This window comes from Ictalurus furcatus, chromosome 7, assembly GCF_023375685.1.
Source record: "Ictalurus furcatus strain D&B chromosome 7, Billie_1.0, whole genome shotgun sequence".
NCBI lineage: Eukaryota > Metazoa > Chordata > Actinopteri > Siluriformes > Ictaluridae > Ictalurus > Ictalurus furcatus.
Genome location: NC_071261.1, coordinates 3,249,863 through 3,276,506, shown reverse-complemented (window position 1 = coordinate 3,276,506; position 26,644 = coordinate 3,249,863).

Genomic DNA, 26,644 nt, shown 5'->3' with positions numbered 1-26,644 from the left:
GAGAAAGCGCTCGTCCAGCCTGCCACCAGCAATTCCTCGGACCAGTCTAGATTAAGTTTTTCAACTGCCCTAGAAATCACTTCGAGCAGATCTTTATATGCTTCAGAGCTGCTCTCTGTTTTCGGTGCAATGGCAGCCCCTTCTGGCCCCTCAGAGTCAGAGAGGGTGTTTTGGCTTTCCATTTTGCAAGGAGGAGTTGCGACCAGGGATGAGCCAGACCAGGAAGACAGAGCAAGAGATAGAGCAGCACTCATCTCCAGCTCCTCTTCCAGATCCATATGAGATCCATAGGAACTGAACTGGCTGCCTTGGCAATGGCCAGCCAAGATCCACGAGGCTCTGAAACACAACTCCCTTCGGCCAAGAAGAGAGCAAGCCGTGAGTGGAGCTGCCTTATCAAAAGTATTTAATTGACACTAATGAAAGCAAAGGTTCACATACTTTTCCCACTCACAGATATTTAATATTGGATCATTTTACTCCGTAAATAAATGAAAACTTTTAATTAAATTCTTGATGTAAAAGGTCAGTGTTGTTATTTATCCCTAATACCCAAAATGTCCCAACAATTTAATCTGTTTGTGGACAAAATTGTTTAGAACAAAAACAAAAAAACAAAAAAGAAACAAACAAACAAAAAAAAGTGATATGTTGTGAGTATTTTTGAAGAATATTGAAAAACATTTATTAGAGTACCTACATATCTAGAAGATTATTTCACACATTTATTCTATGTTAAAATGTAAATAAATAAAATTATTTATTTTATGTTAAAATATGTTCAAAATATTGGAATATTTTGTTATTATATAAAAATACATGTAATTAATAAAACATTACCTTTTTAGGTAATTAAAGATAAAGATGAATAAATTTTAAATGCATGTAAATTTATATGAATTATTTAATAAGATATAAATAAGATGCTCTGATGTAGTATACTACAGAATATATTGTATGTGCAAGCTTATTAAAATATATGGCAATGAGCCATATATATATATATATATATATATATATAGAGAGAGAGAGAGAGAGAGAGAGAGCGAGAGCGAGAGAAATTCTTTCATTTTAAAGCTGAAAATGTATTCAGTCATGTCCGTAGTTAAGTGCTCTGTATACACATTTAATGTGTCCACAATGGGCCATGTTTTTGGTATATTAAATCAGACAACAATGAAGGCAGCAACACCAGACTGTCCTGCACATATACTGGATCAGTTTACAGTCTCCACTGGTATCAACAAAAACCAACAAAAAAAGTTGGTGAGTTTGTGCTTCTGATTCTTGAAGCCAGTAAACAGGTCACACTGGCTGAACCACCTCATTCAGGACTGTCCATTAATCTTGACAAAATCAGTAGGAAAGTTGATCTACTCATCTCCTCTGCTGCAGTGACAGACTCTGCATTGTACTACTGCGTTCTGAGGCCCACAGTGACAGGAAACTCAACTACACTGTACAAAAAGCACTACACATGTCTGGAGCAGAGCTATGCTTTTCTGAGAAGATGGATCTATTTGCATGCTTGCACTCACATCTTAACTACCTGTCTATAACATCAACTTGTGCACATATAATGAGTTGCTAAAGTTTATTTCTTTATTTCTAATCAAAATCATGTTCATCCATCATTTTCATGCATAAGATCATCATGAAATACAGTTGCATAGTACAGATGCAGTGGGTTCATTAGCAACAATTCTGTGTTGTATTGGTGACTTAATTCACTGTCACTGATTCTGTGAAACAGTGAAATGATGATCTGTACAAACTTATGCTACAACAGCAGCACTTGCTGGGTGTGGCCTTCTAGAGACATGTTCCCCCATATGTAAAGTTCAGTACATACAGCACTATTATACAGAATCATCAAAGGAGCTGTGTTCAGAAATGGCTCAACAATACAACTTACTGTACATAGTGAGATACTTCCCACTGATTCTCACTGTAATTACAGGTAATTAATTAATCAGTTAATTAATGGTATTTATTAATACTCGTGTCTTAAAGAATTAATTTATTATCTGAATGTTTTGAGTATATTTACAGAAATAGATTATTTTCCAGATTGTTTTATATGTATATTATATCTTTATCTACTCTTCTTTACAACAGGCAGTTTTGCAGATACAATTGAGCCAACGGTCAAAGATGGCAAAATTGTTGGGAACGAAACAGAAACTGTTACTCTGAAGTGTTCATATAAGTCAACCAGCAATTACATTCGGATTTACTGGTATAGACAATATCCTAACAGCGCACCACAGTTTTTACTGTTGAAAGGCGCAAAGTCATCAAGTTCTGATAATTTCAATCCTGCTGGCACTCGATTCAAGGCAGAAACAACCTCAGATTCTACTGCACTTTCTATCAAAAATCTGCAGATCTCAGATTCTGCACTCTATCACTGTGCTTTAAGAGTAGTATCACAGTAATACAGAGTCAATTACAGGCTGTACAAAAACCTAAAAAATGGTTTATATGAGGTTAAATGCTATATATCAAAGATACTTCCTTTGCCAATGTGTTATCAGTTAACCACAAGTACAAACAACATTCGTGATAACATAGGCAGCTGAAGAAACAGAAAGTAAAAATAAAGAGTGAGTGTGTCAGGTGTTACTGGTGAGTGCTGTTTTAAATGATATTCATTGTACTTTATTGGACAGTTTTCCCTGTGATTCATGACAATCTTTTTTTTTCCATTTAATGACCAAAACACAAATTAAAATGTCTCATATATTCTACAGAATAGGCACAATATTGTACAACTTTTTTGGAAAAATATAATTGACAATTCAGAATATTCAGACGTGTCTAAACTAAGAAGTGTAGTAAAATCTAGGGAAGGTGATTGTATTATCTAAGATTGCATTACAAAAAATATTACAATGAAATGAGATCAGCACACAGTTCATGTGTAATGGAATGTCCACAAAAAAGTCAATATTCAGGAGATAGTGCCCTCTGGTGGTGAGCAGGAGGACCCACAGAGGCCTGAGTAGAGACATCATGATATCAACTATCCAGCCATTGTTTTGTTTGCTTTTGTTTTTAACAAAAGATCAAAAGGTTAAACAATATAGACAAATTTTCACAACCTTCTTTGTTCATATTTACCAAGGGTGCCAATATTAGTGGAGGGCACTGTATATTAATTTAATCGAATTACCATTTTCTATTTCTATATCAGAATCAATTACTAATAATTGCAATTATTCAAAAATATATTACATGTTCTTTACAAACATGAGGTTAAGTTGTTAAAGGCGCTTTTTGTTGTGCAACTAGTTTTGGAGCTAATAAACTTGTTCTAATGATACAGATTATTTCTTTCCTATTCAAAATTTCAGCTAATCAGTTTGGCAATAGTAGATTAGAGAGGATAATATTTCATAGCTTTCATAGCGCCTATGTAGCAAGACACTACAGAAATCAATTCCTAATGTCATAATTTTTTACACTTTTTTAACACTTTAGTGATGATGCCTAACATTTCAGTGACAGATATCCACACAGGAGTTTGGATTAAATGGATGTAGTTGTTTGTCCTTCTGATGGCCATTTACCATTTATGTAATCTTATAATAGTTTGGTGTGTTATTCATGCACTATTGAAAATAAATAACTGAATATCTTTATATGAAACTGACTTTACTGCAATAAAAGAGACACAATGCCACCCAGCTTGGCATGTATGTAAACCTCTTGTACTGTAGTTCACACAACAGACACTACTATGGATTGTTAACAGGCAGCAATGTATGTGGCCGACTGAACAAAAGCCAATGAAAAACTACTTCAAATGAAATCCCTGAAAATAAAATGCAAAGGTAATGTAGGTCTTTACCTTTAAGAAGTCCACCTTCTGAAGTTTTTTTTCTCTGTTTTTGGGCTTCATTGTCATATTTTCTATTATCTGAAATTATGTTAAGCAATATCAAAAGGTGCATTTGCATGACTTTTAGAAAATCTAAAATCTAATTATTTGATCATATATGCATCTAGCCTTTAACTTAGCACTATTTATTCTCTCTAGAAAATTATTTTTTATAGGCTAACACTTGTTATATTGTTTATAAGCAGTGTTGGGTTAGTTACTCAAAAAAGTAATCCACTACAGATTACTAATTACAACTTTAAAATTGTAATGTGATTACATTACTGATTACTGCATGTAAAAAGTAATTGGATTAATAATTACTTTACTTTCACATTACTTCAAAATCTATCAAACCTACAAACTACAAACAACACTACAAAGTGAAACTCATAGTTCTTTCAGTAATTTTAGCACATGTCAATATATGATATGATTAGAAAAAGTTGGATTTATCATAACACTTGCCTCGGTTGTTGTCACTGTTTGTAGGACAACCAGACCGATAAAATATTAAACTATAAATTATAAAACTTTCTAACTAGGCTAGTTTGGTGTTGCTAGCCAAGGGGAGGCACAGCTAAGCTATTATTGTCTGGGTTTAACTGCCACAGTGCCATGCAAAGTACATTATCCTTATGCTCTGCTCATATCATGTTCACGTAAACTGGAACTCGTTTACACAATTTACACACGCTGTTTTCCTGCTCAGCATCAGAGGATGTTACTGTTCCCTTTCAACGGGAACGACACGTTGCGTTTAGCATAATGCATGGGACCGCCCTCGGCCGACCAGCATCTGAAGCTTGTGTAACATCATACCTATTTATAGGCCTGCCGTGATCAGGTGATGTGGCAATTAAGCGTATCTGGCCGGCCACTGCCGAGGCAGCCAGGCGGCTCAGGTTCTGGTGATCTCATATGGATCCAGAAGAGGAGCCGTAGACGAGCGCGACTATATCTCTTGCTCTGTCTTCTGGGTCCGGCTCATGTCGCGACTCTTCCTTCCACTATGGAAAGCCAAAACACCCTCTCGGTCTGATAATAGGCCTGATCTGAGAATGATCATAAAGGCCAAACAGGCAAGGAAAGAGCGGTCCTGATGGGGCACGGAGGGACATATCAGGGGACATGAGGATGTTAGGGCAGTTAGCCCCCAGTGCTACTGTTGGGCCTCCCCTAGCCAAGGCTGTCCCAAGTTTTCAGTCTTCTCTGGTCAGCAAGCTGTCACAGGACAACAGAAATCTGAATCTTTCCCTCCAATACAATGTGGAATAGTTAACATCACTAAAAAAAACATCTGGCAGTGTGGAAACTACTGCTAAATGTGTTTCCATGGGTTCTGTCTATGGTAGAAGAGGGTTACTGGGTCCAGTGCAGAGCTTGACCCCCCCGATTGAGAGGTGTGCTCACCAGAGTAGTCAGCACAGAGCAGAGCCCGAATGTTAGCACAGGAAGTAAGATCCCTCTTGGACAAAGGGGCCATAGAACATGTACTGTGTTCCCTAAGGGAGGGAGGTTTTTACAGCAATTATTTCCTGGTCCGCAAAAAAGATGGGAGCATGCAGCCTAGTTTAGATCTGCGTCATCTGAACTGTACTCTTCGGACATACAGGTTCAAGATGCTGATGTTCAAACTTATCGTGCCACAGATTCAGTTTGAGGGCTGGTAGGTGACGATAGATCTAAATGACACATATTTCCACATAGGAATATCGTCCAGTCACAGGAAGTTCCTGTGGTATGTGTATGGAGACAACGCATACCAATATCGGGTTCTTCCCTTTAGTCTAGCTTTATCCCATTGCACCTTCACAAAGTGCATGGATGCTGCTCTGGCTCCCTTGCGACTCCAGGGCATCCATGTACTAAACTACCTGGATGACTGGTTAATTCTAGAATGATCCAGGGAACTGGTGATTAAACATCGAGAAGTTGTTCTCGCCAACATGAGGAGCTTGGGGCTCAGGTTGAATTTCAAGGAAAGTATGCTTTCCCCAGTGCAGAGGACAACTTTTCTAGGGGTTATATGGGATTCTGCTATGATATGCTATCCCCAAAACTCATAGTGTTGATCCTATCAACATTGAGCAAGATAAAGCTGGGTCTGGGCATCCTTTCCAGTCTCTACTAGAGACTTATGGCTTATGGCTGCAGCAGCCAACATCATACCATTGGGCCTATTGCAAATGAGACCATTTCAGTGTTGGCTGAAAGTCGGGGGTTTCGTCCAAGGACAAAACCTCTGAGACTAAACAGTGTCACGAGGCGATTCCTACATGCTCTGAGTATTGGAGGTGTCCCTAGTTTCTAGCCTCGGGTCACACTCTAGGGGTGTCTCCTTATCGCAAGACAGTAATGACAGACGGCGCCCTCCCAGGCTGGGGTGAGGTCTTTGGAGCGGCCGTCATCTGGAGTGGCACCTAAATCGCCTAGAGATGCGGGCCGTATTTCTAGCACTGAAGTTCTTTCTTCCTCAATTAAGAGGTCACCATGTGTTACTTGAGACAGACAACACATCGGTGGTCTCATATATCAACCAGCAGGGAGAGTTACGTTCATGCCCCCTGTTCAGACAGGCGCAACTAATTCTTCTCTGGGCAGGGGGAAAGTTTTGTCAGTGAGTGGAATGTGAACAAATTTGAACATGCAGTACCCTCGGTATGACAGAGTGAGTATTCGCGTTCCCATAGTGTTATGCTAAACACAATTGATGCACCTGTAACGTCTCCCTGAGGGCAACAGATTAAACAGATCAGAGCCAGGGTGAGAGCTGTCCTTAATGATAGTTTTTCCTCTGCTGAGGCAACAGGAGGTGTAAATGTCCATCAGGGAGTGGAGAAGACAGCCAATGATCTTCTGTGCTGCTCTTATTACTCTCTGAAGCCACTCCCTGTCTGCCACGGTGCAGCTGCTGTACTATACCGTAATACAGTATGTCAGCAGGCTCTCGACGGACGAGCAGTAGAAGGTCAGCAGCAGATCGGGGTCCAGATTGTACTTCCTGAGAACCCTCAGGAAGTGTAGCCACTTTTGAGCCTTCTTAATAACCGCTATGATGTTGTCTGTCCATGAGATATCAGCGGAGATAAGGACGCCAAGAAACCGGAAGGTGTGGACACTCTCCACACACTCACCATTGATGAAAAGGGGGGCTAGCTCAGTGTTGTGCTTCGTGAAGTCTACAATGCTCTCCTTGGTTTTCTTAGTGTTTAGAGCCAGATTGTTCTCTGAACACCAGGCTGCATAGTTCAGGACCTCCTCTCTGTAGGCTACCTCATCTCCCTTTGAGATGTATATGTACACATGACATATATATATATATATATATATATATAGAGAGAGAGAGAGAGAGAGAGAGAGAGAGAGAGAGAGAGAGAGACTAGTTGGTTGACTAACTGGTCATTATTGCTCTCTTGCACTCATTTTTGAAAGTCCATGTTGTCACCAGGACAGGAACATTGACCCAGTGGATACTGTGAATCAGAGTATATGCTCTGTAAATGCTCTGTTGTAACATTGTTGCAACATTGCAGCTACATTCCTACTACATTTAATTTATTTGGTTTATTCTAGTTTGATGGAATCAGAAAAACACATACTAATAAATTTACAAAGCAGACTATGTAAACTTGAGTCAGCTAGTTTCAGTTAATTTAGAAGCTAGTTTAAATTGAAATGGAACGTTGGTTCCACTAGATGTAGAGGCAACACTGTTACTTGAAGTTAAATTTTTTAATTGTGATTTGATTGCATAATAATTATTAAAATAATTAAATAATTTGAATGATAGTGATTATTAGCTTTTTGATATAAGCATTTGAATTATTGTTTGTGTTTTTGCTCAAAACTGAATATAAAGCCAGAATGTTTCAGTAAGAATCAACAATCTGTCAACAGTGTTGAGGACTGTTGGATTTCCATGTATCTCAGGAATCTCCAAATCCCAGATTATGTCTTTCAGACCTCCGTCAGCCCTTTCAGCCTGTTCTACCATTACTTCTATTAACTTTTAGTTCTGTGCTGCTATGAGCTAGAAAGTGTGGTTCAGGCCTGGGGGGTCTAAAATGAACACACACTGACTTCATGCATGCTCACACAGACATCCCACTTAATTCATGCAGAGCAGAAATATTTATAAAACTTGATAACGGTAGTGCGTGGACAGTTTCTACTGGTGCAGGGGCCAGACAGAGACAAAACACACAGCGCACAGGGTCATACCACAACCCAGTATTTCCCATATCCAAGGTGTCTTAATACAGTTCAAAATATGAGAGTACATGAAGAGAATTTCCTTTCAGGGACACTGTCATGTGATGCTGTGGGGTGGAGCTTCATCAACATTTATGATGTTAACATATTAGAGTACAGAACGAATAAAAAGAAATTCATTCAGCTGAGACTATTCATCATGTTCACTGTTATATTCGTGTGTCTGTGGCTTTTGTTAGGTGAGTTAACATTGACTTTTTGTTATTTTAGACATTAGTGATTAATTAGTCTGTGTGGTGTTAAGGAAAAGCAGAATATGGGTCTAAGATGCTTTTCTGGCATGATTATGTAAACGTTAAAAACATTATGTCCTCTTCTCTATGACAGATGACTTCATGGCAGATCCAGTAGAGCCACTTTTCACTCACAAAGTTGTAGATGAAGGTGGTGATGACGAAACAAGTGCTACAGAAAGCACCCTACAATGGTACAAGCAATATCCAAAATCTAAACCTGTGTTTCTTCTTTATATCTTTCAAAGTAGAGTTCTAATATACCACCACAAATGTCTGCTAAAGTTCATGGAGATAAACAAGTGGATCTGCTCATCTCCTCTGCTGCTTTATCAGACTCTGCACTATACTACTGTGCTCTGAAGCCCACAGTGACAGGAAATCCAATCACACTGTACAAAAAACTTGACACGGTTTCGATATATGGAAAGCAGTGCCTTAGAGCAGTGGTTCTCAACCCGGGGGGTGAAATCGGAGAGATCGGAAGGGGGGCACAAATTGTTTTCAAGAAAAAACACAGACAGGGCATCATTAGTGTATTTTATTGCTTGTCAAATAGAATATGCAAAAATGGACAAAAGTCTCCCTCTATTTTCTTTTAGCTGGGGAGAGGCGGAGCTAAGCCTGCCTCTTGTTTTAAATGCAGACCAGTGTTGCCAACTTAGCGAATTTTTAGACCCCTTTAGCGACTTTAAAAAAAATAATTAAAAAAATAAAATTTTTTTTTTTTTAAAGCGCCTAGCAACAAATTGACTTTTTGGACAAACCTTAGCGAGTTTCCAAATGTCACCAGTACTGTCCTACAAGCGCAACGTCTTTCTTTCCCGCTGCACTCACACCTCTCTCTGCATCTGCTCTGTTCACTGAGTGGCTGAAAGCCGGAGCAGCACATTCTATTGATCGCACGGCAGCTGACAGACGTGATTGTAAAAAGAAGCAAGCACAGGTGTCCCACTGATTGATTTAACAATGTCATGAGATGCACCCTTCTTCCAAATTTACATAATTCTTATGTGAATGTTTTGAACACAAGACGAATGTAATGCAACATGTTTTACATGTAAAATAGTACACGTTATTACAGCCAAGTTCACTTGTTCAAAGTAGTTCTAGTGATCAGAAACATTTTTGATCATTCATGATCCACACCTGTCTGTTAGATAGTTTTATAAAAGTCATAAACGTTATTCTTAAAAATCATAAAAGTTATGAAAAGTAAATAAAAGAGTACAAAAGCAAAAAAAATCTATCTATCTATCTATTGTAGATTGTGGAATGTGCTGATTCAACAAGGAAAGGGGGGCTCCTTCCCACTTTCTTCTTGCAGATATCACTTTAAGGGTGAAGGACCTTGCTTTTTTTCTGTTGGGTAAACCATTTGGTTTTGGTGAGTCAAAGAGAAGGGCTTGTTTCTCAACCCACTTGTGGCATTCTGCGGGGTTGAGTTATGGTTTTACTGAAACATTCGGCCAGGTGGATACTCTGACAAAGGTCACAAGTGTTTACTAATGGTGGGTTTGTCTGTCCACCCCAGAATTGTTGGCACCACTCCCGACAGCTTCTTTCAATTATGGTTTGAGTGGTCGAGGGCTGTTTAAACAGAATGTCTTATCTTCTGTTGTTATCATCTCTGCTGCCTGGTTCAATCCTAGAAACTGTTTGCAACCACTACTCCTTTTGGTTTTTCCTTATTGTTCCTAAGATAGAAACATCGGGGTTACTTTACATTAATTATTTTGCAATATCATTCTCAACTGTTGTAGTTTCACTTTCCCCTCTACTGTATTTGAATTTTTTTGAAGAACAATTTTGTTTCTTTGACTAAAGTTAGCAAGCGGAGTCCATCCATGTTGGATCTGTCTAAAATAATATCAACTAGTCTTCAACTAAGGTACATTAAACCACTGAAACGGTCTCCTGTGCAATAGGCCCAACGGGATGATGTTGGGTGCTGCTGCCATAAGCTCCAATAGTCCCCCACAGAGACTGGAGGGGATGCCAAGATCCAGCGTTATCTTGTTCAATGTAGATAGTATTGATCCTATGCATGTTGGGAATAGAAACGCCTAAATCGTAGTAAAATCCTTACAACCCCTAGAAAAGTTGTAGGGAGAAAGCATACTTTTCTGAGGTTAAACCTGAGCCCCAAGCTCTTCATGTGGGCGAGAACAACATCTCGATGTTGAATCACCAGTTCCCTGGATCATGCTAGAATTAACCAGTCGTACAGGTACTTTAATACACAGATGCCCTGGAGTCACAATGGAGCCAGAATGACATCGACACACTTTGTGAAGGTGCGAGGGGATAAAGCTAACCTGATGGGAAGAACCCAATATTGGTATACACTGCCTCCTTTGGCAGAGACGAGAGCTCACAAGTGCCTCCCCCACCTTCGGCATAGCTAAACAGCCATACCGTTCATTCCCCACGATGGCCGTATAATCTGACATCCTGGGTTTACAAATATGGCTTATGTGTGGTTGTCCCCAGAAGCGTGATATTTCATCATGCACTTCTGGAAAAAATGGGGAGTTCTCTGAGGTGTGAGGGAGATTTATTTTCACTGTGGAGAAAAAAACTCGTCCAGTATTAGTAATCACTTCGAGCAGCTATTTCCATTTTTGGCACACCCTTCTGGCTCATCAGAGTCAGAGAGGCATTTTTTTTGTCTTTCCATAGCAGACAGAGGAGTTGCGACATGAGTTCCAAAATCCGGCAGAGAGCCGGACCCAGAAAACAGAGGAAAAGATAGAGCAGCGCTTGTCTCTGGCTCCTCTTCCAGATCCGTATGAGATCTCCAGGACTTGAGCCAGCTACCTGACTTGTCAGCGGCCGGCCCATATCCGCGAGGCTCTGAAACCCAACTCCCTTTGGCAGAGACGAGAGCGAGCCACAAGCGGAGCTGCCTAATTGTAAGGCATTCACAATGAACACAGTCAGACCTCTCAAGAGCTGCGCTGGCATGCTCCATCACTAGTCACTTCACACAGAAAGTGTGCCCCATGATGGAACGGGAGCACAATTTTTAACACACTTATGTACTTACGCACATAATACTTATGTAACTTCTGCAAAGTTGCTTTGTGACAATGTCCAATGCTAAAAGCACTGCACACATATTACTGAATTGAATTACAATGAAGAGAGCTACAGTAAACACCTTGGCAGAGCATCAGCAGGGCCCAGCGTCTGGTGATGTCTGTGGGTTCCAGACTTCAGTCATTGACTGAAAAGTATGTGGAACCAAATATTTAAAATGATTAGTTTATTATTTATGATTATTTAGTTTGACCAACTACTTTTGGTCCCTTAAAAGGGACCACATATACACCTATATGTGAAGAAAACTTTTATTAGTTAATATGCTGCGTGTATTTTTTCTTGGAAAAACACAAGATGGCGATGTCAGTTATCTTATTGTGGGTACTTGAGCGTCACTCAACCCTGCTCCTCCAGAGATCCTGATTATATTACTTAGCACATAAAACAAAATTAAATATATATATATATATATATATATATATATATATATATATATATATATATATATATATATATATATATATATAGATAGATAGATAGATAGATAGATAGATAGATAGTATTTGTTTATATAATAACCCTTGCCCTGGTTACTCTTATTAAGACCAATGTAACCTAATGCAATTGATTTTGACACTGACCTCCTCTGTGTCACTGCTTTAGACTCTCTTCTGATGGTACTTTGAACACAGGAATGCTTTAACTTTTGATTTCAATACAGAAATTAAGTTACATTTCAAACCTCTTGAATTAAAGCTGAAAGTCTACACATTCATTTCACATCCATTGTGGTGGCATACAGAGGCAAAATTAATAAGACCTGACTTACTTAATATTGTGTTTAATATTGTTTGTCTCCAACATGCACAAGCACAGGATGGGGGCATTAAATGAAACGGGCTCAGGTTCTCTTGTGATGGGGGTGTTTGTGATAATGTAAAACTTCATGTGCTCACCTCAACTGTAAGTCACTCTGCATAAATTAAACATGCAATCCAAATAAAACACAGTGCTTACCACACATAGTGTTTACTAAGTGAATACCACTGCAACCTTCCTTCAATCCAGCAAACCCCACACATACAAACCATGCATCACTCCCCTTTAAGGCCTAATGGCTCAATGACAAAGTTTTTTTACTTGCTACAATGTTTTATCATGCATTGTACCATTCTAATGGTTTGAGTTTGCTTAAAATGGTGTCATGACAGGTTCCCCATGTGAGTCTGAATGTAAAACCAGAATGCAGCAGCAACTCGACAATGTGTCTCTTACATTAGTGACACTGTCATGCAATGATGTGGGGTGGAGCTTCATGAAGTTTTACGATTTTAACACATTAGCAAACAGAAAGGTCTCAGAATATTTTCGTTCATCTAAGATCATCATGTTCACTGTTATATTTGTGTGTCTCTGGCTTTTACTAGGTGAGCCAACATTCATGTTTTATTTCAGAAATATTAAGTGTTGAATTAGTGATTAATTTATCTGTGTGGTGTTAAGAAAGTAATGCCAAATGTAATTCTGGTTTGATTATTTCATGATTTTTAAAACATGTCTTCTCTTCTCTATGACAGGTGACTCCATGGCAAATTCAATAGAGCCACTTTTCATTCATAAAGTTGTAGATGAAGATGATAATGTTACCCTGTCCTGCAGATACAACAGCAGTTTTTCAGGAATCAACTACTTACACTGGTACAGGCAATATCCAAAATCTACACCTGAGTTCCTTCTTTATATTTCTCAAAGTGGAGGTCTAAGTTTTAACATTCCCCCAAGAATGTCTGCTGAAGTTAATGGAGATAAAGTGCATCTGCTCATCTCCTTTGCTGCTGTATCAGACTCTGCACTATATTACTGTGCTCTGGCGCCCACAGTGACAGGAAATCCAACTGCACTGTACTAAAACTTTGACACACTTTTGATATATTTACAGTAGTCTTGCTGATTGTTTTGAGAAATTTACAGAACTTTTTTGGAGGGATTCTCTCTCTCTCTATCATGGGTTATAAAGAGTTTTGTTGGCACATATTGGATTACTAGGATTACTAGGAGACAGTTCACTGGGAGTGAGGCAGGACTGTTATGAAACCAGAAAACTCCCTCAAATATTGGGCGAACATGCAATCCTCTGCACAGACAGTAACCTGAGCTCAAAATTGAACAGGGAACTCTGGAGCTGTGAAGCAGCAACGCTAGCTGCTGCCTCCACCTCACAGCTCATCAGCCCCAAAACATCGAAATTAGACAACATTTTGTATTTGTTGTTGGTGGATATTTGTGTTACACAGGAAATAATAATATATTCTCACTTTTAAGAGTAGCTTGACTTTTGGTTTCGATGTTTACTGTCATTAATCAGGAGACGTATTTCTTTGTGAATTCCAATCTGGTCTTCCAGATCTTACTGCTGATGAGTGGCTTGCATCTTGTGGTATGGTCTCTATATATTTCTGCTCTCAAAGTCTTCTTCGAATGGTGGATTGTGATACCTTCACCCCTGCCCTGTGAAGGTTATTGGTGATGTAACTGACTGCTGTTTTGAGGTTTTTCTTCACAGCTTTCACAATATTTCTGTCACCAAATGCTGTTGTTTTCATAGCCAAAACCCAGGGCTCAAACCAAAAATAGACATTCAGAGCTATTAATTGTTCAAACAATCAATCTAAGAGGGCACACCTGTCAGTCAGATGTTCCAATATTTTTGATCACTTGAAAAATGGGTGGGTTCAAACAAAACATGCTATGCTAAGTTGTTTAACACATCTAGATGTACATATCAGGATATGAAAGCTGAAATTCTGATTGATCATCTCATATGTTTTTATCTCAAAACCAACTGTCCTTGGTGCATAGCAAATACAAAAGAATTGGCCTTGCTGTTCCAATACTTTCAGAGGGGACTGAACGTAGGTATATAAAGACAGTTATGGAAAATCAAAACCACGTGGAAACTGAATCATTTTCCAACCTCACCTGCACCTGTTCACCTGTTAATTCATTTAGTACTCAAATGTGTCAGATTAGCCTGGTCACATATAATTAAAGTTTGATGTATTCATAATAGTGAGCCAAGATTCCACTCTTCCTGAAAAAAATTATTTAAAAAACACCAAAACTGGCAGAGGCTTATATTTTTGTATTGTTTATTTATTTTTATTTTGAGCCACAACACAGGACAAAATGCCAAAAAATATGTCTAAGAGGGGACGTTGGATGCAGTGGGTTGCAACAGTGGAATTGTTCTACTCAGTTCACTCTCACTGATACTGTGAAGTGATGATCTGTACAAAGTTGCTAAAACAGCACTTCCTGGGTGTGGCCTTCAAGAGACATGTTCCCTCATGTGTACAGTTCAGCCCATACAGCATTATTATACAGAATCCTCACAGAGCTGTGTTCAGAAATGGCTCAACTATACAACTTACTGTACATAGTGAGATACACTACACTGATTCTCACTGTAGCAACAGGTAATTATATTAAATCAGTTAATTTTATTGCTAAATGAATTCATTCATGCCAATGTTTAAGCATTAATGGATTTGTTTAAAGAAAAGAAGTACTCCATAGAATTATTTTTTTATGTTGTTTACAACAGGAAGTTTTGCAGATAAAATTGGGCTGACAGATGAAGATGACAACATTACTAGGAAGGAAACACACTGTTACTCTGAAATGTTCATATGAGTCAAAGAGCAATAACATATAGCTTTACTGGTACAAATAATATGCTAACAGCGCACCACAGTTTTTACTCATAAAGGCGGAAGGTCATATAGTTCTCAGGGGCCCGAGGCCACTGACACTCGGTTAGAGGCAAAAACAATCTCAGACTCTACTGAACTTATCAGCGATTTACAACTCTCAGATTCTGCAGTCTATCACTGTGCTCTTACAGTAAGAACACAATAATACAGTGTCAGTGAAAGGCTGTTCAAAAACATTTTAAAAAATGGTTTATATGAAGTTTATAAAACCACAGAAGATCAAAGATACCCATCATTTTGTTATTAGTTAAATACAGACACAAACAACATTTCTGGGAACATATGCATCTGGAAGAAATAGAAAATAAAAAATAAAGAGGGTTTAAACATGACAACTATACATCAGTCACACTAAATTCACAAATCTATATTTATCATGTTTCAACAATGTGTTACTGGCACAAACCGAGCCATTTTGTCAGGTATGTGTCATTGGTGTGCGCTATTTTGAATTAAATTATTCAATTATATTAAATTATTGACCTTTTCAGCCCATCACATTTATTGATTTATTGATTACTTTGTTCATTTATTAAACGGTCAGTGAAATTTGCTTTTCTTTTTTTTTTTTAAAAAAAATGAGATTTGACCATACGCAACCTTGATCAATGAGGGCCATTTATATAATTTAAACATAAGTACATTAACAGGGAACTCTTTTGAGCTTGCACCATTTTTTCCTCTCTAGAACTGTGATTCAGACTTTACTGTCAACATACAGTAGTGCTAATAAATTTACATACTCCTTGCAGAATCTGCAAAATATGAATAATTTACTTAGTACTGCCCTGAATAAGCTATTTCACGTAACAGAAGTGAACATATAGTGCACAAGGCATAACACTAACTGAATTTACACAAATGAACCAGTTCAAAAGTTTACATATGCTTGATTCTTAATACTGTATGTTGTTACCTGGATAATCAACGACTGTTTTTATGTTTTGTGATAGTTGTTTATGAGTCCTTTGTTTGTCCTGACCAATGAAACTGCCCACTGTTCTTCAGAAAAATCCACCAGGTCCTCAACATTCTTTTGTTTTTTCAGCATTTTCTGAATATTTGATGCATATACTCATACACACCTACTGTATTACATTCACTGATGCTCAAGAAGGCATCCTGATACATTAAGAGCCAAGGAGATGTAAACTTTTGAACAGGATGATCTTTGTAAATTGTAATTATTTTGTTTAAAGCTTTTTTTTCATTTTGGTACTGCCTTTCAGATGCTACATACAATATTTACATATTTCCCAGAAGACAAAAATATCTAAGTCCTACAATCCCCCCACGAATGATTGCTTCTACTGGGACAGAGTATATCTGCGTAGTGTATGTAGTGTAATTCACAGGCACTTTTCAAACACTACAAACCAATTTCATGTACTTTCAAACAAGTGACTAGAATGGGCTTATTTACTAGTGCATTGTATGTCTTTTGTTCTTTTGCACAGTGTGAGAACGTATGAAGCAAAGACTAAGAAACATTTCATAAAAAGTATGTTGGTTATGATTCGTATATAATGTTGTGATTCATGATCAAGCATCTAAATAGATTTAACGAGCTTTGGCTAAGAACTTTGGCTAAGTACTTAAGTACTTATGGCACCTGTGAACCGTGCCATCAGCCTTTATTATCTTCAGTGAAAGACTGCATGTCAGTTGTTTGTATAAAGAAACAAAAAGATGCTTCTTTTCCTCGCTATCTTTTCTCAAAATCTCAGAACTTTTCTATCCCTTAAAAAAAGAAGAAGAAGAAGAAAAAAAAAGAAATGAGCGAGAGAGAAAAATATGACAGAGAATTCAGGAAGTGTGTTACGGCTTGATCCCGTTTCATCACGGGGAATAGTGCACACTTTCTGGGTGAAGAGTCTAGGTGTAGTATGCGATGTCAGCCTCGAGAGGCTGCGCATGGTAACGCCTAATTAAGCAGCTCGGCTCGCGACTCGCGCTCTTCTCGGAAGCCGAAGCAAGTTGGGTTTCGGAGCCTCGCGGATTTGGGCCGGCCGCTGCCGAGGCAGCTAGCCGTCTCAGGTTCGGGGGATCCCTTATGGATCCGGAAGAGGATCCGGAGACGGCACTGCTCTATCTTTTGCTCTGTCTTCCGGGTTCGGCTCTCCTCTGGATTTTGGAGCTTGCGTCGCAACTCCTCCTTCCGCTATGGAAAGCCAAAATGGAGAAAAAAAAAAGTAAAAAAAAAAACACACACAAAAATAATAGTAATAATTCCTCTCTGACTCCGAGGAGCCAGAAGGATGTAAAGAGCTGCTTGAAGTGATTACTAAGGCTGTATGAGCCTTTTTCTCCCCAGTGAAAGTAAATTCCTCGCAATGCAGAAACTCCCCTTTCTTCCAGAAGTGCTTGACAAAATATCAGGCATCTGGGGGAAAACCATGCATAAGCCATTTTTATAACCCCACCATGCTAGATTATTAGGCCATTGTGGGGAATGAATGGCATGGCTATTTAGCTATGCTGAAGGTGGAGGAAGTGCTTGCAAGCTACCTCTCTCCATCGACGGCAGGTAATTGGGGGGCCGGCTTTGCCATCCAAACCACCGTGTAAGGCCACCGTGGCATTGGTGGGCAAGGCCTATGCAGTAGTAGTCTTGCTTGTGGGTCACTGCAGACAATGACAGTGTTGCAGGCCTACCAAGCAGACCTGCTGAGTGAGCTTGACTTATGGCGGCATTCAGCCAGCTCCTCCCCCTGTTGTCTCGAGTTCACAATAGTGCCAGCAATAGTGCGAGGGAGACCCAGAAGGTGAGTATGGCAGCCCGCCAGCCCCCGCAGACAGCCAGGGGAACCGGGCGGCCACGGTCGCGGCCTGCTATTAGGCCTGATCTGAGAATGGTCATAAAGGCCAAGCAGGCAAAGAAGAGCGGTCCTGAGGGGCCGTGGAGGGACATATCAGGGTACATGAGGTTGTTAGGTCAGGTAGTCCCCAGTGCTACTGTAGGGCCTCCCCTAGCCAAGGAGGTCCCAAGTTTTCAGTGTTCTCTGGTCAGCAAGCTGTCACAGGGCAACGGCCTGCCCCTGCCCAGCCATGCCCCTGTTGATGGAGCCTCTGTGGGGCAACATCCTCTAACTTCGAGGTTCATGCGTGGTGTCAGGTGGCTGAGGCCCATCTGCAGGCCGCGCATACCTTCCTGGGACCTTCTGTGGTCCTGAAAGGTCTGTCAGGGACCCCATTTGAGCACTTAGGGTCAGGCTCTGAGAAGCTTCTAACTCTAAAGGTAGCTCTTCTACTGGCCCTCACATCTCTCAAGTGAGTAATAGACCTACAAGCTCTCTCTATTGCCCCTTCCTGCCTTGAATTTGCCCCTGGATTAGCCAAGGCCTTCCTGTATCCTATGCTGGATTATATTCCTAAAGTGCCTACATCGGCTGCCCACCCTGTGGTGTTGCAGGCTTTCTGCCCTCCTCCATTCCCCACACCGGAACAAATGAGAATGCACCTGTTGTGTCCAGTAAAGACTCTCTGTACTTACGTCCACCGCTCCGGTCTGTGGCATAAGTTGGAGCAGCCGCTGGTACAATTCAATTCAATTAAAATTTATTTGTATAGCGCTTTTTACAATAGACATTGTCTCAAAGCAGCTTTACAGAAATATTAACATGGTATACAGATATTAAAGGTCCGAATTTATCCCAACTGAGCAAGCCACTGAGTGGCGACAGTGGCAAGGAAAAACTCCCTAAGATGTTAAGAGGAAGAAACCTTGAGAGCAACCAGACTCAGAAGGGAACCCATCATCTGGGTAACAACAGATAGTGTGGAAAAGTTCATTATTGATTTATATGAAGTCTGTTTGGCCTTAGAAGCAGCCGTAGTCCCAGTAATATGGAATTGGAGTAGATGAGCGCTCCATCCAGAGGTAGGACATCCAAAACGGATCAGGCAGGTCCGGAGAGCAGAAAGGATCAGGATCTCTAGTATCTCCATAAAATCGTGTGTGGCTCGGCAGAAGGAGAGAGGGAGAGAAAAGATTATTAGGACTGTGCTTAGCATAATAGAAAGTCTAATTTTTTTCCCCCTGCTGTAGCCTTCACTATTCAAGGTACCGTCAAATAGCCTGCATCTTTTAATCTAAGTAGGCGTGGCGGATCATAGAAAACATAGAAAAGTGCTTTATAAGTTAATAATGTTATTTTATGTTATTTTATAATCAATGCGAGATTTCACTGGGAGCCAATGCAGTGTGGATAAGATTGGGGTGATGTGGTCATATCTTCTGGTTCTGGTTAGGACTCTAGCAGCTGCATTCTGGACTAACTGGAGTTTGTTTATGTTCCTGGTCTGCTTTGGCGGCGACAGTAGAGGTGATGCTGTGTTAAAGCAGCGCATCTCTAATTGGATAGTGGAAGCAATCTCAATTGCTTATGAGGCACACGGTCTCGCTACGCCTCTGGGCATAAGGGCTCACTCCACTAGGGCGGTCGCCTCCGTGAAGGCTTTGTCCAAAGGGGTATCCTTACAGGATGTGTGTGCTGCTGCAGGGTGGTCTACGCCACACACTTTCATTCATTATTACAGCCTGGATGTTCATTCCACCCTGGGCTCGAGTGTCTTGCAGTGACCCTCGGGCTTGGGTCTTTTTGAACGGGCCATACCCTCGGTATGACGGAGTGGGTCATAGTGTTCTCGTTCCCATAGTGTTATGCTAAATGTAACGTCGAAGTTCCCTTTGAAAGGGAACGTCTGTGTTACGCATGTAACCCTGTTCCCTGAGAAGGGAACGAGACGTTGCGTAGCTTTGTCATACCAGGGCAGGCCTGTGAATTGCGTCTTCGCTTCAGATAATGGAGGCTGATGGCACGGTTCACAGGTGCCATATTTATATTATACGACGCGCTTAATTGCCACATCACCTGATCATGGCAGGCCTATAAATAGGCATGATTTTACACAAGCTTCAGATACCGGTCACGTGCGAGAGGCGCTTCCCATAGTGTTATGCTAAACGTAACGTCTCGTTCCCTACTCAGGGAACAGGGTTACATGCGTAACCAAGATGATTAAACAGAGCCAATTCATAGAGCCAGTTATACATTTGTAGATGAAGGTGATGATATTACCTTATCCTGCAGCTATAAAAACAGGCAATTTCCAAAATCTAAACCAGAGTTCCTTCTTTATATTTATCCAGCAGTCCCCACATCCCTCATGAATGTATGCTAAAGTAAATGAAGGTATTAAACAACTTGATCTGCTCATCTCCTCTGCTGCTGTATCAGACTGCACTATACTGTGCTCTGCAGCCCACAGTGACAGGAGTGAGAGAGGAATGTGATCAAAGCAGAAAACATGGAGCAAACCTACACAAATATAGGGAGAAAATGTAAACATTCACACAGACTTCACTATGATTTGGTTTTCACTGTTTTTAGGTGAGAGTTCTAAACTGCTAATCTGCCTGAACATTACATTTCATTAGGTGCTGAGATCATGATTACTCTGATAACTCACAACTCTGCTGCAAAGAACAGCTCAGCTCAAGTTGTGCCACAGTGATCAATCTGTGCTCCTCTGCTGGAGAGATCATGGAAACATTCTTGGGAAGCACATCAAAGATGAATTTAACTGGGCCAGAAATATCCCAGCAGTGTCTCAGGTTCCTGCAGAGACAGCAGAGCAAACCTCATCCATCCTGTCCTCATACATTAGGAAGATTAAAATGCATCCTGCATCCTGTGCAGCTGTACCACTCTCTGCTATGGAAACTGCATTTTGTTGTAGTGTGCAAGACTCTACAGCATATAGTGGAACCAGTGGAAACATCATCAGGTACCAGAACATATAAAATTTATAATGTCACCAACTTTATGAATATCTCCTCCCATCCTCCTAACATCATAATGGTCTTTACTCCCCTGCCATCTGGCAGAATGTATCAGAGGAGACAGAACAGAAACCAAAAGAAGTGCACATGTCCATTGTAAACAAAGTATTATCGTTCAAGTGCACTTCAAGCAGTGTTATAATTTTATATATTCAGACCAATCAGACAGGGTTTACAGGAAAGTACGTGGAAATACTTAGGTCTTATTGGCAGTCAGGTCTCAAGACTGTGAAACGCTAGCTCACACAGTCAGTATGAGGAAAAATGGATGTACACCAATTTTTAATTCTTTATTTTGAACCAGTAAACAGAAACACTAACATCCTCGCATGCTGAGCAGGAAAACAAGGTGTGTAAATGTCTATATGAGTTCCAGTTTACATGAACATGATATGAACAGAGCATAAGGAAAGATAATGTATTTTGCATGGCACTGTATAAGCTAAACCCATACAATGATAGCTTAATTTTTCCTCCCCTTGGCTAGCAACACCAAACTAGCCAAGTTAGAAAAGTTTTATATTTTATCGGTCTGGTAGTCCTACAAACAGTGACAACACCCGAGACAAGTTTTATGATAAATCCAACTTTTTATGATCATGTCATACATTGACAGCTAAGTTATCTCAGCATCCATAAAACAAAACTTAGGCTATTAGGGCTTAGAATCTGGGCTCAGTCCCCGATGATTAACAGTCCAGCTAATGTCCCTGGTCAATAGAGTATATTGGATCTGTGCATTTGGTCTTAAAGTGACAGCAGTCTAATAAACCTGCTGCTGTCTGTGTCATTAATGTCAATCAAACAACAAAAAACAAGGAGAAAATCACTCTCACTTATTTGAATGAATTAGTTCAGTAAATTTAATAAGAATCACTGCATATGCTATATAGATAAGTCTATTTTATTTTACATGTGATTTTTATTCAATTTCTGTAATATTTATTACTTGAATACTACTGATACACCTACATCAGAAAGCATATTGTTATTGTGAAATAAGATTGTAATCATATCGCCCACACCTAAACATTAGCATTTTGTGACTCCAGTCTTGGATTTCATGTAAAATGTGAAATGTACTTCTTAATCTAGTAAATATCCTAAACCCTGCTGATAGGGGTTTTTTTAAATTTATTTATTTTATTTTAGGATTTAAAATTAAAAAGTTACAAGAATACAACTGTGTTCAGAAATGAGTTTGTTGTGATTCATAGACAAATTAAAAGCAGTAATAAAGCATGAACCTTGTTGTTATGACAGGCTGCTAAATATAACTCTATTTTTTTCTCTCTCTCAGCCTATATAACTGTGGGGGAGAGGCAGCAAATAGTTGAAATGTCAACTCGAACTCGAACTGGAGTATAACAATACAATAACAATACAAGTTAATTTGTAAATGTGTATTTTAATACACTTGCAATATAATAAACATTCTACATATGCCTCTAAATTCCTTTTTTTCTTCGAAACCATTTTTGATAGGAAACTAGTTGAGGTGCTGATGACATGAAATAAAAATATTAAATGGCAATGGCAAGATGTAGTGGTATTGTTTGTTACATTTATGTTGCCATTGATTTGGTTAAATTATTAATTTAACAGCTCAGTGCTGAGTTTACAATTGTAATTTCAAATCTTTTGTCAATGTAATTACTTTCTGGACTCTGCAGGACTCAGCCTGCAGTAACAGTCTAGGACTCCCACCTGTAGGGATACCAGCATACCAGGGTGACCTCAGAGGTAAATCAATTATACTGAATTCTAAAAATGCAAAGAACGGACTTGTGTTCTCATGAAGATGAGTCTTGCCAGGCTACCTTGAAAGTACGAACTTGGAAATGCAGGAGGACATAGAATGCATATTAGCAAGAATTGACAAGTGCTGCAAGCTTCCAGTTGCACATTTCTAGTAGTTGAAAAGGGTCTTCATCTCTTCAGTGCTCCCTAAGTAATATGTTTCAGCTGGTTAATAGATTTACTGTTAACTGGCTGATTAACCAAAAGTTAAACCCTGTACTATTAGGAATCTGCAGAATAGTCACTGCATTAGACAGCACATAAATAACTATTATAGTGCAGTAGGTGCATGAATGACTATGTTAAAGGGAAGTAAGTGCATAGCATAAATGTTCAGAACCTTTTCCCCTGTTTACATAACCAGTGATCAGTCCCTAACTACTAGCATTAAGGCAAAATGTCATGGAGCAGTTATTGACTCATATGCTCAGCTTGTCTACACTAGATAACTGCTTAGAACTGAGTGCTGACTACATTACTGTATATGGTTTTGCTTTTAAATTATTTACTTAAAAGCTTCCTGTCCACCCTGCTCTGCTTGGAGACAGAGTTATGATGTTATGCTACAATCGCAGCACTTCCTGGGTGTGGCCTTCTAGAGATGTGATTCCTCTTGTGTAAAATTCAGCACATACAGCAATATTATACAGAATCTTCACAGAGCTGTGTTCAGAAATGGAACAACTATACAACTTACTGTACATAGTGAGATGCATACCCCTGATTCTCATTGTAACAAAAGGTAATTTATTTTCATCAGTTAATTTATTGTGTTCATTTGCATTGTTAATGAAGCATTACAGAATTCCTTTCTGATGTTTTGGTTTGTTTACAAAAATACTTCACAGATTTATTTCTTTATGTTCTTCTTTACAACAGGCAGTTTTGCAGATAAAATCGGGCCGACAGATGAAGATGCCAACACTGTCAGGCACGAAAAAGACACTGTTACTTTGAAATGTTCATATGAGTCAAGCAGTGAATACATTCAGCTTTACTGGTACAAACAATATCCTAACAGTGCACCACAGTTTTTACTGTATAAAGGCGCAAGGACATATAGTTCTTATGAGCGCAAGGCCACTGACACTCGATTAGAGGCAAAAACAAGCAGAGACTCTACTGAACTTACTGTCAGAGGTCTAAAGCTCTCAGATTCTGCACTCTATCACTGTGCTCTCACAGTAGGAGCACAGTAATACAGAGTCAGTGAAAGGCTGTACAAAAACCTAAAAATGGTTTATATAAAGTTCCTTAAACCACTGAAGATTAAATAACTCCCTGCCAATTTGTTAACCACAGAGACAAACAACATTTGTGGTAACATATGCAGCTGAAAGAAAAAGAGGAATAAAGAACACAACAACTACACATTAATCACTGTGAATTCACAAATCTACATTTTTCATGCTCCAAAATCCGAGGATGTAGAAGATTGAACAGACGAGCATACTTTTCCAAGGGGCCAAATTTTGTATGGCATGTTGATTCTTATGACAAATTAAAGCCGTTCGGTATATGCATAAATGGAGCTATTGATGGGTTCTCAAGAAGAATACCGTGATTGAATGCATACTGTACCAGTAGTAACCCCAAAGTTATAGGACGTTATTTCGTAGAGACAGTAGGGGAACTAGGTGGATGTGCCCGTTTCGTCAGGACAGATATGGGGACGGAAAACAGCTCTATGCGAGATATGCAACAGTACCTTCATCGCAGTGATGATGATGTTTATGTATCTGATAAAAGTTTCATTTATGGAAGAAGCACAAGCAATCAGAGAATAGAGAGCTGGTGGGGCTTTCTCTGTAAAGAGTGTGTGGTCTTCTGGCTCGACCACTTTCTGATGAAGGTGATTTTGTTGAAGACTTCTTGGACCAGAACCTGATGTTATTTTGCTTCCTTGGTTTGATACAGGCAAGTGGTATCAATAGACAGTGGATGATGTACATGTCTAGTCTACCCTATAGGCCTGTGTTTTTGCTGCAATCAGCAGTCCATTCCAACATCTGAAATGTTTTCCATTACATGCTACATTTTGTGTTTTTTACAAATGTAATTTAATTCTATTTTATTTTATTCATATAGCACCATAAACAATTTAAATTGTCTCAAGGCTCTTTACAGAGCCCTGAGCATGAATCCCGAACCCCCTAGAGCAGTGGTTCTCAACCAGAGGGGCGTGGAGAGATCGGAAGAGGGGGCGCAAATTGTTTTCAAGAAAAAGAAACCCAGAGACAGAGCATCATTTGGGTACTCGGTGTATTTTATTGTTTTTCAAATAAAATGTGCATAAATAAAAAAAAACCCGCGTTCCCTCTCCCTCTGCATTTTCTTTTTGCTGGGGAGAGGCGGAGCTTAGCCTGCCTTTTATCAAGCTGTCAGTGCAGACCAGTGTTGCCAACTGAGCAACTTTTTTGAAAAAAAAAAAAAGTGCCTATTGACAAATCTTGCAACTTTTTGGACAAACTGTAGCGACGTTCCAAATGTCACCAGTGCTGTCCTGCAAACGCGAGGTCTTGCTTTCCCACTGCACTCACACCTCTCTCTGAGTATGCTCTGTTCAGTGAGAGCCAGAGATTTAACAATGTCATGGATAACGAAACGTGGCCTTCCTCCCAATTTACATCATTCGTATGCAAATGTTTTTAAAATGCAAGACGAATGGAGTGCAACATGTTTTACATGTAATATAGTCCACGTTATTACAGCCTAGTTCAAGAAGTAGTTATAGTGTTCAGAAACATTTTTGATCATTCATGTTCCGTACCTGTCCGTTATATAGGTCTGTAAAAGTCATAAAAGTTATTTTAAAAAATCATAAAATTAGGAAAAGTACTAAAACACAAAAGCAAAAACAATTATAGATTATATATACATACACACACACACACACACACACACATATATATATATATATATATATATATATATATATATATATATATATATATATACACATACATATATATATTGACGTGCCACATGATAGTGGAGGCTTGGGGGGGACTTTAATTACAAGAGATTGAGAACCTCTGCCCTAGAGCAACCAGTAGGGTGAAAGGGGCAAGGAAAAACTCCCTTTTAACAGTAAGAAATGTTGAGCAGAACTGCGGGGGGGACCCATGTGGTTGGCCAGGTAGTGAGTTTGAGATAAGGTGGTAGGGTGAGGGGAGCAGATACATCCATATACATATCAGGATAAAATGGACAGAGCCAGGTTTAAGTTTTTGTTGTACAACAGCTTAGTGAGTACACAGTATGCACATATGGTTGCTATTACAAGGATAAGTAGAACAATTCAAACTGGAAATCTATGTCAATGATGGCATACTTTTATATTACAGGTACATAAGCTGGCACACAGTATGTAAATGTTTCATAAGCAGACTAGACAAACACCCGTTTGAAAGCACAAATGGTTTCAGCAGGTCTATGAAGCCACCTATGAAACTATAGGCAAAATAGTGTATTACCAGGCAACATTTAATATGCTTTCATAAAAACACACTCCAACATTTTTTAACATTGTTTATCAGGTGCCTTACACCTTATCCACAAAGGCTTGTGATGCAGGGGCACTAACGAGATCCAATGCCACAGGGGCAAGTTTTGGATACACAGCTTCTCTTGATCTCCAGAACTGCAATGGTGTCTCATTAAACACTCCCTGTTTGACTTCGCAGACATACTTCTCCATTTCAACAAACTATCGTTCAGATTAAGCTGATTTGGTGGAGGACACGTTGACCTCTATACGGGATGCAAGGAAATGGTATTTCTGAAGGAC